The sequence below is a fragment of the Toxorhynchites rutilus genome, chromosome 1 (assembly GCF_029784135.1).
Source record: "Toxorhynchites rutilus septentrionalis strain SRP chromosome 1, ASM2978413v1, whole genome shotgun sequence".
In the NCBI taxonomy this organism is placed as follows: Eukaryota; Metazoa; Arthropoda; class Insecta; order Diptera; family Culicidae; genus Toxorhynchites; species Toxorhynchites rutilus.
Window position 1 is genome coordinate 155,782,298 of NC_073744.1, and position 20,904 is coordinate 155,803,201.

The 20,904-nt window shown below is 37.7% G+C and overlaps 1 protein-coding gene across 22 annotated transcripts in view; it reads right to left on the reverse strand.

Moving 5' to 3' along the window:
• Nucleotides 1-20,904, reverse strand: part of LOC129770692 (protein tramtrack, beta isoform) — a 618,642-nt gene that overhangs the window by 331,493 nt on the left and 266,245 nt on the right. Inside the window, exon 1 of one of the 22 annotated variants that reach the window (XM_055773818.1) lies at nucleotides 24-141. The exons of 20 other annotated variants lie outside the window; for them this stretch is intronic. The gene's annotated coding sequence lies outside the window, so the exon portion shown is untranslated. Of the gene's footprint in view, nucleotides 1-23; nucleotides 142-20,904 lie in introns of those variants that run through there. One more of the 22 variants, XM_055773779.1, reaches the window with a different exon arrangement.

The following is a 20,904-nucleotide window of genomic DNA, read 5'->3' on the forward strand; positions in this document are numbered from 1 at the left end:
TCGCATGGTGCATTTACACATACCGATCGATATCCAGCCGATAGCGGGTTCGGAAGATCACCTTAACTCCGATCGTCGCGCGTACCAATTACCGCACAAATCGATTCCCAATGACTGACTGAGTGTTTAGCATTTTTTTTTGGTTTTGTTCGCAGGACTGACACTCTCGCGCTGTCACTACTGCCATCGCTGAGTGCCACATCCCGATTGCAGCTGTGATGCAAGGGACGGGAATAGTTGGAGGATGAAGGGGATGTTGATGACCCGCGCACCGAAAACGTTCCGCCAATTTTAGAGACGCGCGTCTTGTGCATGTGCACTCGAATGAATTTATGGGAACACGTGCGGCGGGATCGTGGTTGGATTCAGTTGAAATAAAATGTGACAATCGGATTTGTTACTAGACTGAATTATTTGAAACTGATGGTTATTAGGGTTGCCAAAATACAGCCTATGTTTTTGGTCCAGAATTTTATATTTTTCATTTCAATTTTAACACTATGAGCCTAGGAATGTCCTTGCTACGCTTTTCATTCATTCCACATCAAGAGCATTAGCACAATATCAGTGGCGGTCCCCGCTCACAAAAATATTAATTGTACAATAGAGAAAGAAAATAGTCAGAAATGAGCTTAAAAGTCACATATCTTAAAACATCTGAAAACAAACCATGTTCTTTTTTATTTCCTTATTTTGTATCAGACAGTCAACGTCAACGTTTTTCTAACGATAAGCTCAATTTTCATTTCGTCGGAGGGTCGATACTATGTTTTTTTGGGTGCTGCAATAAATACTCGGCACTTATGAGTAGATAATCAAATAAAAATTTTACAAACATTCAAAAAACGTAACGATTGTTCTTTTCGTCTTATTTAAGTTCTTGTTTTTTTTTAATTTATTTTGATGCTGTTTGATTGATATTTGACACAGGCATTTACTTTTTTCAGGCTAGATCGAACTAGAGTAAACAGAACGCCACACTTAAACTGAATATCAAAAGGAGATGACATTCATTCAAACAAATTTGAACACTATGACAAATGAATTGGTAAGTTATATTTAACACAATTTATTAAAAAAAATATTTTATCTATCAAGGGGGAAATTGCTGATTCGAGGAAACCGAACAAGTAATCTTCATGGAAGCGACCAAGCCACAATGCAACAGTTGATTACAGATTCAGTGGAATGCAAAAGTCTATATGCATACCACGACGCGTAGAGAAGCCTCTCGCGTCGTCCTAAAAAGTAGTGTAGTAACAATAATTTAGTATGATACTCATTATGGAGGATTTTATTTTTACTAGAAAATACTAGAAACTGCCTGGGTTTGGTTGTATTATCACAATTAATCATTGTCCTATCATTATCACGATTAGTCATTGTCATTGTCGATTAAGCTGTAAAATTAAAAAAAGGTGGGTGCGTTATATCTATGTTATAACCGCAAGGTTGACGTGGGACTACAGTTGGCTTAGTAATCATTTGTTTGTATTGATTAAATTATTGATCGATTGAAACATTTTTCGAATTCGATTGAATTTAGTTTGCCTTTTCGGTTGCGCGTGCCTGTTTTGTGCTTTTAGTTTCATGTCGAAACGTGTTGCTGTTAGGAATCATGTCATGCAAAAACTTAGAATAACGTAGAGCATTTGATGGGAGGAGGGGAATGATTTCACTGAAATAATAGGCACTGAAATGCATATAAACTATCGAAAAAAAACTAAATGGACGATTACTTCGTCAAATATGCTTCTATTCATATACCGCGCAAAAATAAAAAACCGCACAAAAAAAAACGGCACAAAAACAGGTTTTACTGAATTTGCAAAGCGGATTTCCCCAGGTAAATTGATTTTGAAGTCTGTGTTGGGGAAACCGTAAATCAGACCAATCAAAACGTGGCAGGTAGGGCGTTTAAATAACGCTTGACATTTCACAGTTGCTCAATTGTTTATCTGAAGAAAAATAACATTTTATTAATTGTGATAGATGCGTAAAAATATGTCCTATCAATTGATGCAAACATCTGTCCGATCTATTGAGAAGTGTTCGAGTTATAAGCATTTCAAATCTTTCATTTTTTCATGCATGTTCTGTGTTTAGGTTTTCATTTTACCCCCCATATATTCTGGTTGGACGTAGTCCCACGTCAAAAACATTGTCGTCATTTATTAGGCCATTGTCCATGCATGTAGTTCGCTTCTAACATTGGATCCATTTGAGTACAAATTCTATACGAGGACTCATCGATCAGGCGAATGATGCATTAAAAATCAATGTCGGCTCCGACACATCTTGAATTGTTTATTGAATTCCAATTTTATTCTACAAAGTCTAAAACCAGAATACAGAACTCATATTCCCGTCCCTGAATTACTGAACTTCAACTTTTGCTTCGCACAAAGGGATCGGTACACTAATTCCAGGTTCCATTTTCAAGATTCTTGGTCGATTCTAAAGTCACAAAATGAGGTTAGATACTTTTAAACAGTTAACCAGTTTTTCATAACGGTGGAGAGCTTTCATCAATGTTAGCTGTATTTTGTGCTAAAAAAATTGAGACAGTCGAGTCAACAAAGTGTGATTTGCCGGGAGCTTCGCTTTTCGTGTTCTCTTCGTAGAAATCTACAGCTGAAGGGCATCGAATGACTGTTGAACGCGATCAAAACCCGATCAATTTAATTTGACGTATTTATTTTGAGTTTTCACATCCTCTAGAACAAATTTTTTTTTTCGCTACACTTGGAATATAATTTCAATACTTTGCTTAACCAAAGACTTCTAAAGGAATCTGGAAATACTCCAATTTTTTAGGGCAGTTTTTTTGCAATACAGTTGCATGCAGCTTTCTCAACAAAATAAATGGCGTATTTGATCAAAAATTCAGATTTTCAATTAACCTCACGTAAGTCTGTATAAGAAAAAAAAATATTATTATTGCTCTCATACAACGGAGAAGGAAAATCAAAAAGAGATTCCGAGAGCATTGGGTGCATCCCATTCTCAGTGATTCACACGGCACGTATGTCGGATGCCATCATTTAGAGGGAAGCCCATCAAACATTTTTATCGGTCGATACTGAATCGGTGTAGTGTGTGCATATGCATATCGGCTATCGTGGCTCTTGATAGACGCAGATATTTTCATGCGACAGTCGACACAAAGCCGGCGCTACTAAATATTTGATTATGAAATTAGTAAATTAAAGTATTACACAGGCGAATTGGATAAAATTATTTTGTAGTCCTACGACGACAATGCGGTCGTGTCTTGGACATCATCCTTCTTATTTTGTTTGAATAAAGCTTTACTTTCTGTTTTTTCTGTTCCTGTTTTTTGACGTGGTCATTCAATTTGGGTGTCAGATCACAAAACATGTAACGTTTTTATGAAATAGTTTCAATGTTTATAACCATTAGTGATGCGAATGAATAAGGTTGATTTGCATACGAATCGATTCGGAAGCTCCATAAGGTTTATTTGATATGCTACACGTTGTGATTTAATTCTCCGTAAATATAAATAATGATTGCCCCACAAAGGTTTGAGCTTATCATGAAGATAATGAAGACAGTATTCTAGTCTAGAAACTTGAGAAAAATCTTTTTTTTTCTTTATGTTTCTGAAGGCATTCTAGAATATACCCTAGAAAGAGCTTTTCGAGAATCCCATTATTTCTAGAGTTATAGCCATTTTGGTGATGCGGTATCTAACTTGGTACGGCAATAACAATGAACTTAAAACGCGTGATTCTCGAAACTAGTTTTTTCAAACTGACGTACACGATATTTCAAGTTCTATTGAACCGATTAATATCGAATTTATATGAATACAATCTGTACGCATCTCACTATCGCATGAACCAATAAAAAAATATATATTTTTTAATTTTACTTTTTTTTAAAAATTGGGAAAGATAAAAAAAAGTTGAAAACTGCATTTTTCTCTTCAAACGGCCGCAATTTGGCCACTAAAAACATGGTTTTGACTGGTCCGAGGTTCATGCGGTAGCGGCATCTTTACTTATTTAGAATCTGTTCGATTTTTTTTTGTTTCAGATAACTAGAAGGGCTGGAATCGTGTACGGCATGGCACAAGTTTTTTTTTGAAAACCCTCATTTCAACTATTCTAATCTATATAAATAAAAATGTAAGGCAAAATCTGTTGGTAAGCGGAAAACCCGAAGAAGGGATGGTCTGATTTTGGCCTCCTGTATTTTGTTGTATTCGTCTCTTCCCATAGATCAATATAGTGTAGAGAAAAATCGGAAAATTTTCGGAAAATCCTAAAGGTAAGTCGGAAAATTCGGAAAAATTAATTCCCACATGTTCGAAAATTACATCATCATAAGCGTTGATAGTCCATTCGATATTTGCGCTATCGAAATTGATCTTTGTTCGTAAGTGGAAATGGATTTTCAGGCGAAATAACGCATTTCCATATCTTATATGTATAAATAAAAATGGAAGGCTAAATGTGTTGGTAAGCGCAAAACCCGAGGAAGGAATGGTTCAATTTGAGTCATCTATATTTCGTTGTATTCGTCTCTTCCCGTAGATCAATATAGCGGAGAGAAAAATCGGAAAATTCAGAAAATTGAATTCCCATACGTTATACAGTTAGCCAAGCGTTGTTAGTCCATTTGATGTTGGCGCTAACGAAATTGATTTTTGTTCGAAAGTTGAAAAGGATTTTCAAACGGAATAACGCATTCCTATATTTTCTATTTATATAAACAAAAATGGAAGGCCAAATGTGTTGGTGTGCCCTGAACCTGAGGAAGGAATGGTCCGATTTGAACTGTCTTTATTCTGTAATATTCTCTGTATCAAACAGGTATTTCATGCAACGGATAAACATGTTATTTCCAAATGCTTGAAGAATCTTGAGCGAGAATTGTGTCTGAAAATAATTGTATATTATAAGGACGAATTTTGGTAGAAGTACTAGACAATTTATAGTAAAAGGAAATTGTAAAGTGTCAAAGGGTAATCAATCAATGAAGAGTTCAGTGATTGGACTCACTAACGTTCACTTAGTAAGAAAACGTGGATGTTTGAAAGTATTCAAATCAAAAAATCTATTTTGGGCGGGACGAAGTTCGTCGGATCGGCTAGTTCTTCTTCTTCTTCAATGGCACTAACGTTCCTAGAGGAACTTCGCCGTCTCAACGTAGTATTACTTGCGTCATTTTTATTAGTACTTAGTTGAGATTTCTATGCCAAATAACACGCCTTGAATGCATTCTGAGTGGCAAGAAGCTCTAGAATACGCGTGATCACAGTGCAAGTCGGAGGAAATTTCTTTGACGAAAAAATCCCCCGACCAGAACGGGAATCGAACCCGAACACCCGGCATGTTAGTTATGACGCTAACCACTCGGCCAAGGGAGCACTCGGGTCGGCTAGTTATGAATAGTTTTTCTTCCGTTGAATTTTTGTTTTATTGTTAAAAGATAGATTAACAAATAATGATATAATAATGGATGGCAAAAATATTCTTTGTTTTATTTTTTCGAAGCGCGAAAAAACGTTCGAAATTCGTGCTTCTATACTAGAATAGTAATGATTTTCTTTTAAACCATCAAACTGCTTAAAGCATCATCTGCTTAACACATGAGGGACCACACGTTTTGGGACAACCTTGAACGCTTCATTTGTTCGGATTCCACGAATGAGATCGTTTGCCTCGATGTGGATGAGATGAAGACGAACCATCGGTAGCCCTTGTTAGATTCTTGGCAAACCAAGGATTTAAGCTTCATGTGTAGAAAACAAGGGTTATTCAGTGATCCATCCGTAATAGAAGGAACGCGAAACACGAGAAATCTCGTGAGCGGTCCACAATGTGTTAACAGATAAGTTTACGAGCTATCCCTAGCATCATTTCAGTTTCTTAGATTACTTACTTAGGGATAAACGTTTTTATCAGAATCTCCAAGAACTGCCACAACCTTGAAAAATTTGGCTGTATCCATCTACTGAACAGAAAAGTTTACGAGTATGCAAATTATATAACAATAAAAAAACAAAAACCAATGCACGATTAGGTTTAAATTGACGAACATAGCTGAGAGGAGAAAGAAAAATGACTGGACGGATGATCGTATTTACTATCGAAGAGGAAAGAGTGAAATTTTCGTTCAATAGATTTTATTCAATTATTTTTGTCAGCATAATGTTAGGAACGCACAAAAATTCAAACTAGAAGTTTGAAGCTCCAATATTATGTATATTTCATTTTGTGCATTTATTAATAACAAAAAAAGCTTTCGAAAAATCACTGAAAAAAATGATATTGCACTTCCTTCCTTTTTTTTGATGGGTGTATTTTTAAAAATATATAAAGCTCAACTATTTTTTAAACTTTAAACAAATCCAGAAGAAACATTCGAAGCAGTTCCACCGTCATGTCACCAAATAATCCAGTCGTTAATGTTTATCGAGAGAAAAAGGTAAGCCGGGACCATATCAGATGAATATGGTGATTGTTCAATGCTTTTTTTGAGGTTCAGAACTGAGTTACGTTCATAATGATAGCCTTGTGAGATTATGCGTTAGCATTGTGTATTAGAAGCGCAAAACACATGTCGACTGACCAAATCGAGCCCTGTCAAGCAAAGCAAATGACAGATAGCGCTTCGAATCACCATCAGAAAACAGTTGCACTAACTCAGCGTGAAAACTATTGTTTTCTCGTGTTTTAAACAAATCATATTCCATTCAAAACCTTCTGTATGTAGTTGGATTAAAAAAAGCAATACTATTTTATTCCACAGCCGTTTTTTGACGTAGGACTACGACTTTGATTTCTATATAGGGGGATCACTCTACGAAAAATGTAACGTTAATTAAAAGTTTTCAAATGCATATTACGCAGAATCGTTCTTACGATATGTTATAATATATACCATTAGACGGTAAATTTATCCAGCATTTTTTTCGCCTGAGACATCAACAGTGAAAATAATAAAACTAGTGACCAATTTAACAAATAAAAGAGGTATGTTTTGCGAGCGGATGCGAAGGTAAATAATGTAGTATGCATTCTTTCTTTTAACTTTCCATGAATGTTGTGAACATTCATGGAAATTTAACAAAATTGTGTTCAATAATACGTTCTATCAAAGAAAAATTTCAATACTTGCAAAATTGCTGACGCAATCAGATGCAAGATTTCATGTATCACTCAAATTTAATACAAGATTTCATCAAAACAGCGAGGTAAGTGTCACCCATACAGTGATCGTACGTTAATTGGGCCGGAAAATCAACACAATTATCGAATTTCACTCGTCAACTGGACTGCAAAACAGCAAAAGCAATACTTCAAATTGAAGATGACATCTATTATTGATACATAACTGCTTTGCAGCCCAGTTAACGTGTGATAGATAAGTCCAGTGGCAGAGAGTTTAGTTAGCGAATGTCTTCTGTATACGACGGGGTGACGAACATCTTAAGTCTCTTTCGGGCTGCGGGCAATTGTACAGCGAAAAATGATATCAATACTAGGAGGATGGCAGCAATCATCATGTGAGGACTTATTGAGATCGGCATTACATCGCATCAAATCGCAAATGAAACGAAATGAAATATTAATAATGTTCATGACTCATATTCATAATTCTCAATGACTCAATTTCTTCTTTGGTAGATTGAGCAGTAGAACCAATACGACTTGATTGTGATAGTCTGTAAAGGAATATTATTTCACCGAAAATGCCTTGCGGATGCCTAAGAATAAGACAATGGAAAGAAATCACAATAAATAGCAAAGCAACTTCTTGATTTCATGTGTATTTTACATTAAAAAAAATCTAACAAAATCGTAAATATTTTTAACTTGTTTTTTGTTTCTTCCCCATAAACGCCATACTCAATGTAATCAATGACGATATATATTTTTTTTTCGTTTACCGATCCACACATACTTCATATACCATTTCACCCTGTTATGTGTCCCACTGATATTGTTTGACCGTTTTCAGTTAAACAGTTGAACTTATTGCCAGAAGCTAGGGCTACTATTTGGAGTTTCAAAAGAGTTAAACTAACAGATTTCTGAACCATAAAAAGAATTACATTAAAAAAACAACTGTTCTGAACAATCACAGTCCTACGTCAAGCATACGTCCATGCTCCTAGGCTCAGACTCTTCTACTTTTGTAAATTTATAATTAACAGGAGCTTTTCCTGATTTTTTTTATTGTAATATTTGGGATAACAGGGGTCTTGTTTAGTAATCTCAGATTCTTCTAAATCACATCCCTAAATTTGCTCACCGGCGTCTCTGATTAATGGGAAGACGAGATAAAATAGGTGATCACACACACACATACATGCACACCGACTAACGCGGGATGGACTCAAGCAAAATGCGTCGTTTGTCGTCGCTGCTGTCGTTATCCCGCGCGCTGTTCCGATTTAGTAACGCTTGCCCACCTCTTTGTACTGTCCGCCGCAGAATGCAGTTTTCAAGGTTTCCTTGAACTATTTTCGACTTGCCACGGTTGTAGTGGTTCCCATTTGAGGCAACTAATGGACGACAAGCGTTGGGAAGCGTTTTTGGCACTGACTACAGAGCAGAAGCAGCACGCGCGGGGAAGCGTTGAATGCTGAAGATCAGGGAGGGTGAGATTCGGGGTGAACCCGATTCCCGAATAGCGCGCGCGTTTTACACTGTTTACTCAGCTGAAAGCGTTCGAACCTGAAATTGGGTGCATTTTGGGTGCTTGCTTCGCATACTCTAACGACTTCCAATAACATTGTAAAACATTGTATAAAGACGCGTTGTGTTCACTCCACGTCTGAAGACCACACACAAAGCTCCCGTAGGGAGCGAGAAAAATAATTATCCTTAATCGTGCATATTTGTCCCCGATGCTATTACCGCTAATGAAGCGATAAATTCGATCGGCTCAAACGGAGAAACTTGAAAACTTTCAGCACCTGTGTCCCTTTTGCCGGGACCCGTCCTTCTCCACCTTCTCCCCCATTCGGCTATCACTGTTATCTCACCTCTCACCTTCGGATTCGATCAAGCCAAACGCGCGTATGTGAGAAAGCAAAGCAGTATAAAAAGCCAACCGCGATGCAATCGATGCAAAAAGACATAAACTTACCCATTGAATGACGCTCTTGCTCGAGAGGAAGCGAGTGAGTGAGCGAGTTCGGGATGCTGGTCAGTGTGACGGCCGGCCACTTGCTTCCGATGAAGTAGAGACGAGGTGTGAGATCAGAGCGATTACATTAAAAGTTATGGGGATTTAATGACGGCGCTGATTAGTATATTAAAGGCGATATTGCTTGACGATGGGAACGGAGTGGGGTTGGGCCTTTGTTGTGACGTTCTTCGTCGAATGTCACCGTGAAGAGGTAGACGTGAACAAACTGGTCAATTGTTTTGCTCTACAGTAATTACACGTCACACGACGAGTGGAAATATTGTTCCGACTGGAGGGAAGATTCTACATATCCGAATTCCATTACCCCTAAAGGCGTTAACCAGGTCGTCATACCGTAAACTCGAACGTAACATTTTTCCGAATGAAAAGAGGAAGAAAAAAATCCGATATCATGGATTTCAGAGTGGAGATTATGATTTTCGTAGAATCTCTTAAAGCTAAATAATAAGAACTGCATATAACGTGAGAGAGGTTATCATACGTTGAAGGAAGAACAAAACTACTCCTGACTTCTGGTGGAAAGTGTTGTTTTATGTCTTGCCAAAGGTAGATTGTCTCTTTTGACAATCTTTGTGTTGTTACAGAATAACTACGTCCATGCAACAATCATCAGCGACGGAGATCGATCCACGGTCGAAATAGGATTGATTCATCCATACAACTGCTCTGCTCTGCAAGAAACAAGTCGTGACAACTGACTTCTTACTCTTACGCTTCGACCAAGTGCGAGCAACAGGGATGCCAAGCCACTCCAGATGACATGTTTCCAAATGAGATAAAGTTTCTGAAGACTATTTTTTCACGTCCCTAAACTATGGTTTCGTATCAGATATTCTATAAAAATTACATTTGGATGAAGTAAAACAAAATTATTGCGTATTTCACAACAAATTGTATTTTTCGGTTATTCTCTATTATGGACACTAGTGTCAGAGTACATACCATGAATACATTATGTAGAAGTGTATTTTCAAATATTATTGGTAACCCTTTATAATTGACCAATCAGCAGGTGGTCCGAAATCGACCCCCTGTTGTTTGGTGTTGTCTTAAGGACGTACCGCGTCGGTTTACATATCGTTAGGTGGAGCATATTTGTGTAAGATTGAACCACATGCAAGCATTCATGCTTTGAAAATGGTGGTGGTGGTACAACTAGTGATAATCGAAGCGAACGAATAATTTACGTCGATTAATCGATCCAAACCCAGAGAAAAAAAAAGTACGGCCGCTGCAGTTTTATCCTGAATATCAATCATTATCTTTGACCCTCCCCTAAACTCACAAACAAAACCCCATACCGTCAATGCGAATTGAGTTTCGTTGACGAGTTTAGGGGAACGTAAAATATAATAATTGATTTTCAGGCGGAATGAACACTTTTTTAATTCCAGATGGTTTTCTAGTAAATAAGAAATTAGTCTAACTAATTATTTCTCTCAGTGTGACGATTAATCGATTAATCGATTTATCTGGGCGATTAATCGTATCGAATAACAAACTGCTGAAAAGTATTCGATTAGCTGATGAACGATTAATTTCATAAATCGGGGATCACTAGGTACAACTATAGCATCGCCTGCAGTGTGTGTGTCTAGAAAAAGCGATGCATGACGTGCATTGCTAATTGACACGAATTTGCTTGTGTACTGTTCTCGCGAGAACGAGAATGAATCATGCATCAATCATCTTTAGTTGCTTCCATGAAACCACAGCCATTTTAAGAGCCACCGAAAATTTGTTCAGTTATTTCAAAACGTTCGATTCATTATAATGTAACATTCGCATTAATAAAAAAAACAAATTGATTTTTATAATTTTTCCCCGACGAAAAGATGGATTTTTCCCGAATTCGTACATTGTTTTCGGGTTAAAAGAGGCGTCAAAGTGCAGCGAATTCAAGCCGGATGCCAGAGCCGGGGAAAATATTATCCTGTGGTGGAAGCTGTATTCTTCAGTGGAAAACTTAACGTGAAAAGTTAGCATCGCCTCCGCCCCCACCACACAAACGATTCGCATCGAGCATTCAAAAGTACATATTGATGCTGAGGTTTAGAATTATTTTAAAAATTTCCATTGTTCCGTTGCTTTGGAAATGGTTCGCGTCGCTCAATGCAAGCATTTAGTTGGCTTACATTACATCTGCACTGTATAGAAATATTAATAAAGCCTGTCCACGTTTATTTTGGGACACTTTTCTTTCAGTGCAGTTTTTGAAATATTTCAATAATCAATGAAATATTTCACTTACATGACAGCTGAAACTCTCCTCTTTATTTCGATATCCAACATGTTTACATTCTTCTTCTGTTTGGTAAAATGGCGTCGAATCAAGTGGAAGTACGCAAACGCATTTTGCGCGAACGGCAGCAAAGCTAAAACTGCCGAAGAGTACCGCTTATTAGTGTGTGCAAATCGTTTGACCAGCGCTTAACTGTGGATCGGAAGGTTGGAAGCGGAACAAATCGAAAAGTATGCTCCCGACAGATGGACCGAAAGGTGGTTGCCATTATTGAGAAACATTCCAACCTTTCAGATAGAAATATGGCTCGAAAGGTTGGAAAATAAAAATCATATGAACAAAAAGTGAAGCAGAGGTATGGGCTGAAGGTGTACAAAGTGAAAAAGGTGCCCAATCGTGATGATAAGCAAATTTCACTGCAAAATGCATTGCTAAGGTGCTCTACACCCAATTTTTGCAAAAATGTTCATGCACCATAATGGATGATGAAACTTATGCTCTCGAAGACTTCAAACAGCTTCCGGGTCTCGCTTTTTATACTACAATGCGAAGGAATGCCGTAGCCGAGTGTTTCCGGACCAAGAAGCAGTCTAAATTCCCCAAAAAGTACTTGGTTTGACAGGCCATATGCAGTTGTGGCCGAAAATCCAAATCTTGCACATTTGGTCAAATATATGCCAAAAACAGCAAATCCACCGAACTGTCCAGAACTTTGCCCAGTGAAAAAGTACTGAGCTCTGATTAAGCGAAAACTATTCGAAACTAAGAAGAAAGCGAATGGCATTAATGATTTCAAGAGGAGATGGAAAAGCGCCGCCGTCGGCATATCTGAGGATACTGTACGGAACCTAATGGCAGATGTTCCCAAGAAAGTTCGTGAATTTTACAGACAACGTAATTAACACCGAAGTAAGCTTTCCTTGTTTTAGATATAAGTCTATTTTACTGAAATAAATAATCGATTTTGTTGTATTATGTGAATTTTTGTTTTACTGGCATCATCTTGGTGTCCGGAATTTAACGTGGACAGGCTTTAAGATCCATGATAATGAACATATTTACTTATGTATTATCGTCAGCGTTCCATTACAACTCGACCATTTATCGAAGAGCTATTTGCATCAATCAACTGCAGATAATTCTACGCACCTATCACAAAAAAGAAAATTGTATGTTTTTTGAAATAAATTAATCTATATAAATAGAGAATGTGTTGATAATCGCAGAACCCGAGGAAGGAATGATCCGTCTTTATTTTGTTGTATTTGTCTCTTCCCGTAGATCAATATAGTGAAGAGAAAAATTGGAAAAATTTCGAAAAACTTTGAAGGAAGGTCAGAAAATTCGAAAAATAGAATTCCTATATGTTCTACAATTACATTATGATAAACGTTGTTAGTCCATTCGATATTTGCGCTATCAAAATTGAATTTTGTTTGAAAGAGGAAATGGATAATATATAATGACGAGTTTCGATAGAAGTATTACAAAATTTATTGGAAGAGAAAATTGTGTAACGACCAATAAAGAGATCAAATAATGAATAGTTTTGTGATTTAACCCAAGATCGTGCTTAGTAAGAAAATGTGAATATTCGAATGTATTCATATCAAAAATCACCAGGCGGGACGGAGTGAATAATAGAAAAAGAACAGCTTTTTTGAATTGGACACCTTTTTCGCACCGTTTATTCATCTTGTTGAATAAGCGTCAGAGAGATAGAGAAAGAAAAAAATGAGAGAGAGAAAACGAGAGAGAGAAAATGAGAGAGAGAAAGAGAGACGAGAAAAAGGAGGGGAGGGAGAGAAAAAGAACTTTTACTAAATTCTCGGCCTTGTAAAAACTCGTTCAGACGCCTTCGCCGCCCTCTGGTCGCTTGCTGGATCATTGCCGATTCGTAGTTGCTAAGCTTCAGTTTCAGATCATGCAGTTCTAAAAAAAATCAAGTATTTGATGAAAAATTCACTTTTTTTTCTTTGTAAGTCCATATAGCCATTCCATGATTCTTATAGACGCGGAAACTACTGAACCGATCGACATGAAAATTGGTATGAAGGGGTTTTTGGGGTCGGGGAAAGTTCTTATGATATTTCCAGACCCCTCCCCCCTCTCTAAGGGGGGGCTGTCATACAAATGAAACACAAATTTCTTCATTACTCGAGAGTTAAACAAGCAAACGAAACCAAATTTGGCATGTGGAGGGTTTAGGGTGTAATAAATATTTTTACGGTGGTTAGACACTCCACCCCCCTCTTTTAGGGGGGGGGTCTGCCATACTAATGAAACACAAATTTTTGCATAACTCGAGAACTAATCAAGCAAATGGAATAAAATTTGGCATGTAGAAGTTTTAGGGTGTAATAAATGTTTCTATGGTGGTTAGACACTCCACCGCTCCCCCCCCCCCTTATCCAAATGAAACACAAATTTCTGTATAACTCGGGAATTAATCAAGCAAATGAAACCAAATTTGGCATGTGGAGGTTTTAGGGTGCAATCAATGTGTTTAAGGTGGTTAGACACTCCACCCCATCTCTAAGGGGGAGCTGCCATAGAACTGAAAGACAAATTTATGCATAACCCGAGAACTAATCAAGCAAATGGAGCCATATTTGGCATGTGGAGATTTTAGGGGGCACGAAACGTGTCTATGGAGAATCGACACTTCTCCTGCCTCTCTAAGGGGGGCTGCCATATAAATGAAACACAAATTTTTGAATGACTCGAAAATTCAAGCAAATGAAGCCGAATTCGGCATGTGGAGGTTTTAGGGAGCAATAAATGTTTCTATGGTGGTTTGACACACCTTTCTCCTCTCTAAAGGGGAGGCTGCCATACAAGTGAAACACAAATTTCTACATAACTCGAGAACTAATCATGCGAATGGAACCAAATTTGGCATGTGGAGGGTTTAGGGTGCAATAAATGTTTCTATGGTGGTTAGACACTCCACCCCCTCTCTAAGGGGGAGCTGCCATACAAATGAAAAACAAATTTCTGCATAATTCAAAAACTAATCAAGCAAATGGAGCCAAATTTGTCATGCGAATGTTTTAGGGGACACGAAACGTTTCCATGGTGGACAGACACTCCTCCCCTCTCTCTCAGGAGGGGGCTGCCATACAAATGAAACACAAATTTCTTCATAACTCGAGAATTAATCAAGCAAATGGAACCAAATCTTGCATGTGGAGGTTTCAGGGTGCAATAAATGTTTTGACGGTGGTTAGACACTTCACCCCTCTCTCTAAGGGGGAGCTACCATACGTATGAAACGCAAATTTCTACATAACTCGATAATTTATCAAGCAAATGAAACCAAATTTGGCATGCGGATGTTTTAGGGTGCAATAAATGTTTTTACGGTGATTAGACACTCCATCTACATCTCTAAGGGGGAGCTGCCATACAAAATTAAACGGGTCGATTAGAAGATCAATCAATGAACAGTTCAGCGATTGGACCCATGAACTTGCTCAAAGTATGGAAACATGAATGTTTGAAAGTATTGATAACAAAAAACAAATTTTGGGCGGGACGACGTTTGCCGGGTCAGCTAGTTTGAAATAAAAATGGATTTTATTTTCGTAATTATTGGTTGTAGTCGTTTTTTATTGTTTTCGTGGATTTGGACTAGATGGCACTATATTTTTTCTTGAAAGCAGCTGATTTTTTACATAAGATAATGAAAATGGGCTCCCTAAAAAAAAAAAAAAAATACGGGTCTAATGTTTTGCGATGAAGAACAAAATTACCACTTTTGACGAAAATCTGAGAACCGCTGTATCCGTTTGGCATGGAATGCTGTATATACAAAAAAAAAATTCACGGAACTAGAAATATTGTTCTAATTTTTGCACAACCAAAGGAGCAATAAAGTGATCTTACAAGGTAGCGTCCAACATTGTTTTTGGGACTTACGAGCAGTGGCAACTATATTACCACCAATTTTTTCAACTCTTTCAATAGTTAATTTTTATCAAAGGTAAATATGTGTTCTTCCTCAATTCTCTGAAGTTCGATAGATTTTTTGCCTAGTTTCCACGGGTTAAGGCACTATAATGTGCTTTACAATGAAATATGTGATAGAGAACGCATAGCGATGACATCAGTTACTTCCCCGATTCCTAATTGATAGCAAATATTGCAAACATCATTCATGATTCAACAGTCATTCAACAAGCATCTAATCAGCGATGGCAGCGGAGCGACCGAAATTGTCTTTCCCAAGGCCGAGAGTTTAGGTCAAGTTTTCCCAATTTCTTCTTTCCAAGACTATAGGCGGAAAATTCAAAACAACATGATCATTATCACTAAAACATCCCCGGTGAAGGCACGTTTGAGTACAGAGCCTAGGTAAAAACAAAAATCAAGAAGGAAAAAAAGCTAAAATGAAGTGGAATGGAACTGAGAAATAGTGTAGTGATGAAAAAAAAACTTCTCTGAACCCAATGACAATCGAATCCAGCAATATCAACGTCAATAACAAAACCAAAGATTCTTTTCAGAACAACTAATATTTTCATAAAGAGTCTATTTTTCGAGTGAATTATTTTTACTGGGAATGCATAATGTTTGAGAAAAACTATGATCTGATCAATTTTTAAATAAATAGAAATCAATTTCGAAACTAAATTTTGTTTCACTATTTCAGCATGTGGTCGAGCGGTCATATAGAAAGAACACTTTGTCTTTTTCTTGTCTTCAGGTTCGAGTATTCCATGCTGATCACTTGGAGGTAGTCCTACTAGATGCAATCACTTTCTCATAGGCACCTCATCGAGTGACCTCCAACTAGATCCAAAGTGCTGTAAAACATTGGCGATTACCAATTAATACGTTTGTTCAACATTCCGCGAACACTCGGCGGTCTCGTCGGCCATCAGCGCACGCCAGAAATCATCCCTGACAAGGTGGCAAGATTTTGCTCTGCACTGCCAATCGAACGGTCGTTGAGAGCGTTCCGCGCACCGTCGACCAATACCAGCAGCGCGAAGTTGAGCGTATAATTATCGTTATTGCAGCGATGATAATAAAAATAATAATAATTACACACAAGAGTCCGGGGGTATCAACGACGTCGGTACTTCTGCTGCTCACACCGCTGGACACTCCCGGTAGCGCCTGAGTAGCTCGGAAGACAAATCCGGCTATGGGCTCGCTCCGAGACCACCTGTTGATGATAATATTGTCGACGGTGGCTGCGGCGGCGGTGGGTTCGTCGTGCGTAGGATTCAGCGGAGTGTAAAATTCGGATTAACGAGATTACGGCTTGTCCGAGTGTCGGCTGAATGTGAGCTCGTTGAGTTGATTTGTGGATCGCAACAAGCAGCACCGTTAAGTGCATTAAGATAGCCGCGCGGATTGCCCGGTGTGCATATGGCTGTCCCGATCTCAACTGGAATGTTGTTGCATTTCCCAACACTTTTTTTTTCTTCCGAGCACTTAAAAATATTTGAAATCACTCCAGGTGCCATTTTACGCAATTTTTATCGTTATCCAAGCTCCCCCACCCCATCCAACCACTCCCAGGAGTAGTTCTCCCGTCAGCGAACGTCGGAACGTGAAAATGAGATGTTGCTAATTACTCTGACAGTCGGCGATTTCTGCGGAAACGCGGAACGCATCGTTCCAGGTGGAGGGGGGTGGAGCGGGAGCGGGCTGGTAAACACAGCCTAAGTCGACCCTTTACAAGTTGTGAAACAAGTGCTACTCGCCCTATCGCCGCGCAGCGTGCGCAAACATAAATAGGTAATTATTATATTGTTAAATTATTGATTGCCAGCGCGCGTTATTATCATTCCTCCTTTTTTGTTTGATGTTGTTGTTCGCTGACTGGTTTTTCGCACATTTTGTTTGTTCTTTCTTTGCTTGTTTCTCTCTGGTAGATATGATTGTTTTCTGTTTACAAAACGGTATCTGCGAGCTGCGGGGCAGGTACCATCGCGCATAAACGCGTTAATCGAGTTTTCCGTACCGATGCGTTCGATCAGCTAGTGTTAATCATTGTTATGCGAGGCATGTGTGTTATTATGATGTTAGGATAAGGATCTAATCCGATTTATCAGTACGTGTAAACATCAGATCATACATCATCTATTTTTTTTTTGCTCAGCAAGCGGAAGTTTGAATAGAATTACACACTCCGTTCGTTCGCAGATGGTGCAAGCTACTCAAGCAGTCAAACTAAACAGACATTCATTGGAAACCTGTCTGTCTTTTCCTCATTGATTTTCATAATCTGTATGTATGGTATGTTAACAACAATATTATATGTAGGTTTTCATAAAATATATTATTTTCAAATGTATTACAGAATGCAATTTATCCAGAAGTGGCCTTAACACTAGAACCACCAACCGGGAAAATGACCGGTTGTATCATTTGTTCACAAGAATTTATCTTGGATTATTATTATTTAATACTAGCTAACCCGGCAAACTTCGTCCCGGCCATTTACTTGACTAATTCTCGAGTAATGCAGAAATTTGTGTTTTATTTGTATGGCAGCCACCCCTAAGAGAGGGGGGAGGGGTATCTAACCACCATAGAAACATTCATTGCACCCTAAAGTTTCCATATGCCTAATTTGGTTTAATTTGCTTGATTAATTCTCGGGTAATGCAAAAATTTGTGTCTCATTTGTACGGCAGCCCCCTCTAAGAGAGGGGGAAGGAGTATCTTAACACCATAGAAACATTTATTGCATCCTAAAACCTCCACATGCCAAATTTGGTTTCATTTGCTTGATTAATTCTCGAGTAATGCAGAAATTTGTGTTTCATTTGTATGGTAGCCCCCCCCTTAGAGAGGGGGGAGGGGTCTCAAAATATCACGAAAACCTTCCCCGGCCCCAAAACCCCTTACATACCAATTTTCATGTCGATCGGTTCAGTAGTTTCCGAGTCTATAAGAATCAAACAGACAGACAGACATCACTCCATTTATATATATATATATATATATATATATATATATATATATATATATATATATATATATATATATATATATATATATATATATATATATATATATATATATATATATATATATATATATAGATAGATAGATAGATAGATAGATTACCTAATGATGTTATGACTTTTTCTGAACATAGTTTATTTCCCTTGAAATTTACATATTTTGACAACTGAATATCACACTGGTCAAAATGATCGATTTGGTAGAAATCTATATACACTCTGTCCAACCAGGTGATGATCTTGCTGCTTTATGCCATTAAAAATAAACAATGCTTCAACTTATATTCCAGTGTGTAGGTATTGGTGACTACCATACATTGCACGATTTTCATATGTGTGCAAGCGCTGAGCGTAAACGAATGTTTTTGTACTTTTCAAGTTTCAAGTTTCTATAAGACCAGTTAGGTTTTTCCGTTGTTTTAGTTGTTTTGATCAATAAATCTGGAAAATGTCGAAGGGAAAAGTGCTCACGGAGAGAAAAGAAAGACAAATCGATGCATTCCACCAAGAAAATGTTGGTATCGGAGAAATTTCTCGTCGGATTGGACGATCCCATCAAGTAGTGCTCAATTATTTGATGAATCCTCAAGGATACGGTAGGAAGGAGAGAACTCCACGTAAATCGAAGCTCTCTGACCGGGACAAGCGGGAAATAGCTGGAACAACTTCGAATACCTCAAAATCACTTATGCAAATGAAGCAATGTTTCAAATTTAAATGTTACGGGTGACAATTCGTCAAGTTGGTAAAAAATCCTCACATAAAGAGGGTTTAAAAAGTTCGAGCTCCTCATCTTACACCATCTCACATCGGAAGACGTTTGAGTTTTGCCAAAGCTCACATGAACCGACAGTGGGACATGGAATATTGTGACAAAGAATGTTTCCAAAAGAATACATTTTGCTATATACCATAACGAAAAGTTCTTCAATGTATAGGTTATCTTCACTGACGAAAAAAGTTCAATTTGGATGGTCCTAATGGTTTCAACGAGTACTGGCGTGATTTGCGGAAGAAGGAACAGTATTTTTCAATCAGGAATTTTGATGGAGCCTCGTGTATGGTTTGGGCGGGATTCTGTGCAACCGGAATCCTCGAGACAGCTTTCACATCATTCAGGGATTACATACATGTTCTGGAATCCTCTCTCCTACCGTTTTTTGCGAGGATATCGTTATAAAAAAACACATTCCAGCTAAACAATGCTACTTTTCATACCAGGAAGGAACCTAAGCAATCGATTAAAGACCAAAAATTTAATGTTTTGAACTGGTCGTCTCACTCTCCAGATTTGAACCCTGTTGAAAATCTTAGGGGGATACTTGTACGCAGAATCTACGCTGAGGGAAAACGGTACACCACGATTGAAGAGCCTAAGGACGCAATTTCGGAAACATGGGAAAATATCGAGAAATCCGTTCAGCAGAATTTGGTAAATAGTATTCCAACACGAATTTTACAGGTTATTAGATGAAATGTCAAGGTTTCCAATTATTGACATGTAAATCGTTCAGAATTTTTCATTGATAATCCTTATGAATTTTGAAATGAGCTTATAGAAACTGGACAGCTGAAATTATCATATTTAAGCACAATAAATAAAAAAACAACTCTTTTGAACGAAATTGACGTTAAATATACTTTATTCTAAGCATTCAGCAATGTATGAATGTATCTTGTTGACATTCTAACGGTTTGTGTTGCAACGAAATAGAATCAGGGTGGTCTTATAGCAGTTGGACAGAGTGTATGTGACCGTCCGGGAAGAAAAGGGGAATTTTTTTCGAGATAACTGCAAATCTCGACAAGTAATGCAATTTTAAAACATTTGTCATCCAAATTTATTTTTTCAAAACCTCGATTTTCGGGGATTTTTCGTTTTTCAAAAAAAAAACTCAAATTTTAACGTTTGTGACACCAGTAAATGAAGTTCAAATGAGCTAATACTTTGCATAGGGTATATTATTGTGCAAATCAACATTTCGTAGCAAGTTCCGAATGAAAAATTGAGATAACTATTTTTATTGGCACCCTAAACAATACTTTTCGTTTCGCATGCCGAAAAAAACCCAGAGTGCCGATTTTTGACAAAAAAAAATTCGAGATGACACTAGATCTCGACGTTTCATGCCATTTTAAGACATTTGGCATAAAACTTTTTTTTCGAAAACCACGATTTCCTTTAATTCGATTATTCGGGTAATTTTTTTTTTTTAATTCGGGTAGTTTTTTTTTTAATTCGGGTAATTTTTCGATTTTCAAAAAACTCCAACTTCAACCGCTTTGCGCCACTCTCCCTTAAGTCCGATTGAGCTGATATTTGGCATAGGGTGTTTTTTCGAGGTGGTGAACATTTTTTATGGGGTAACTTTTTGGAACTCGAGATGACCATTTTCATTGGCACCCTAACGTTTACACTACGAAAACATCTGTTTTCAAGGCTTCGTGTTAAATTAAATCTCTTCTGCGGTATGTTGTCACACT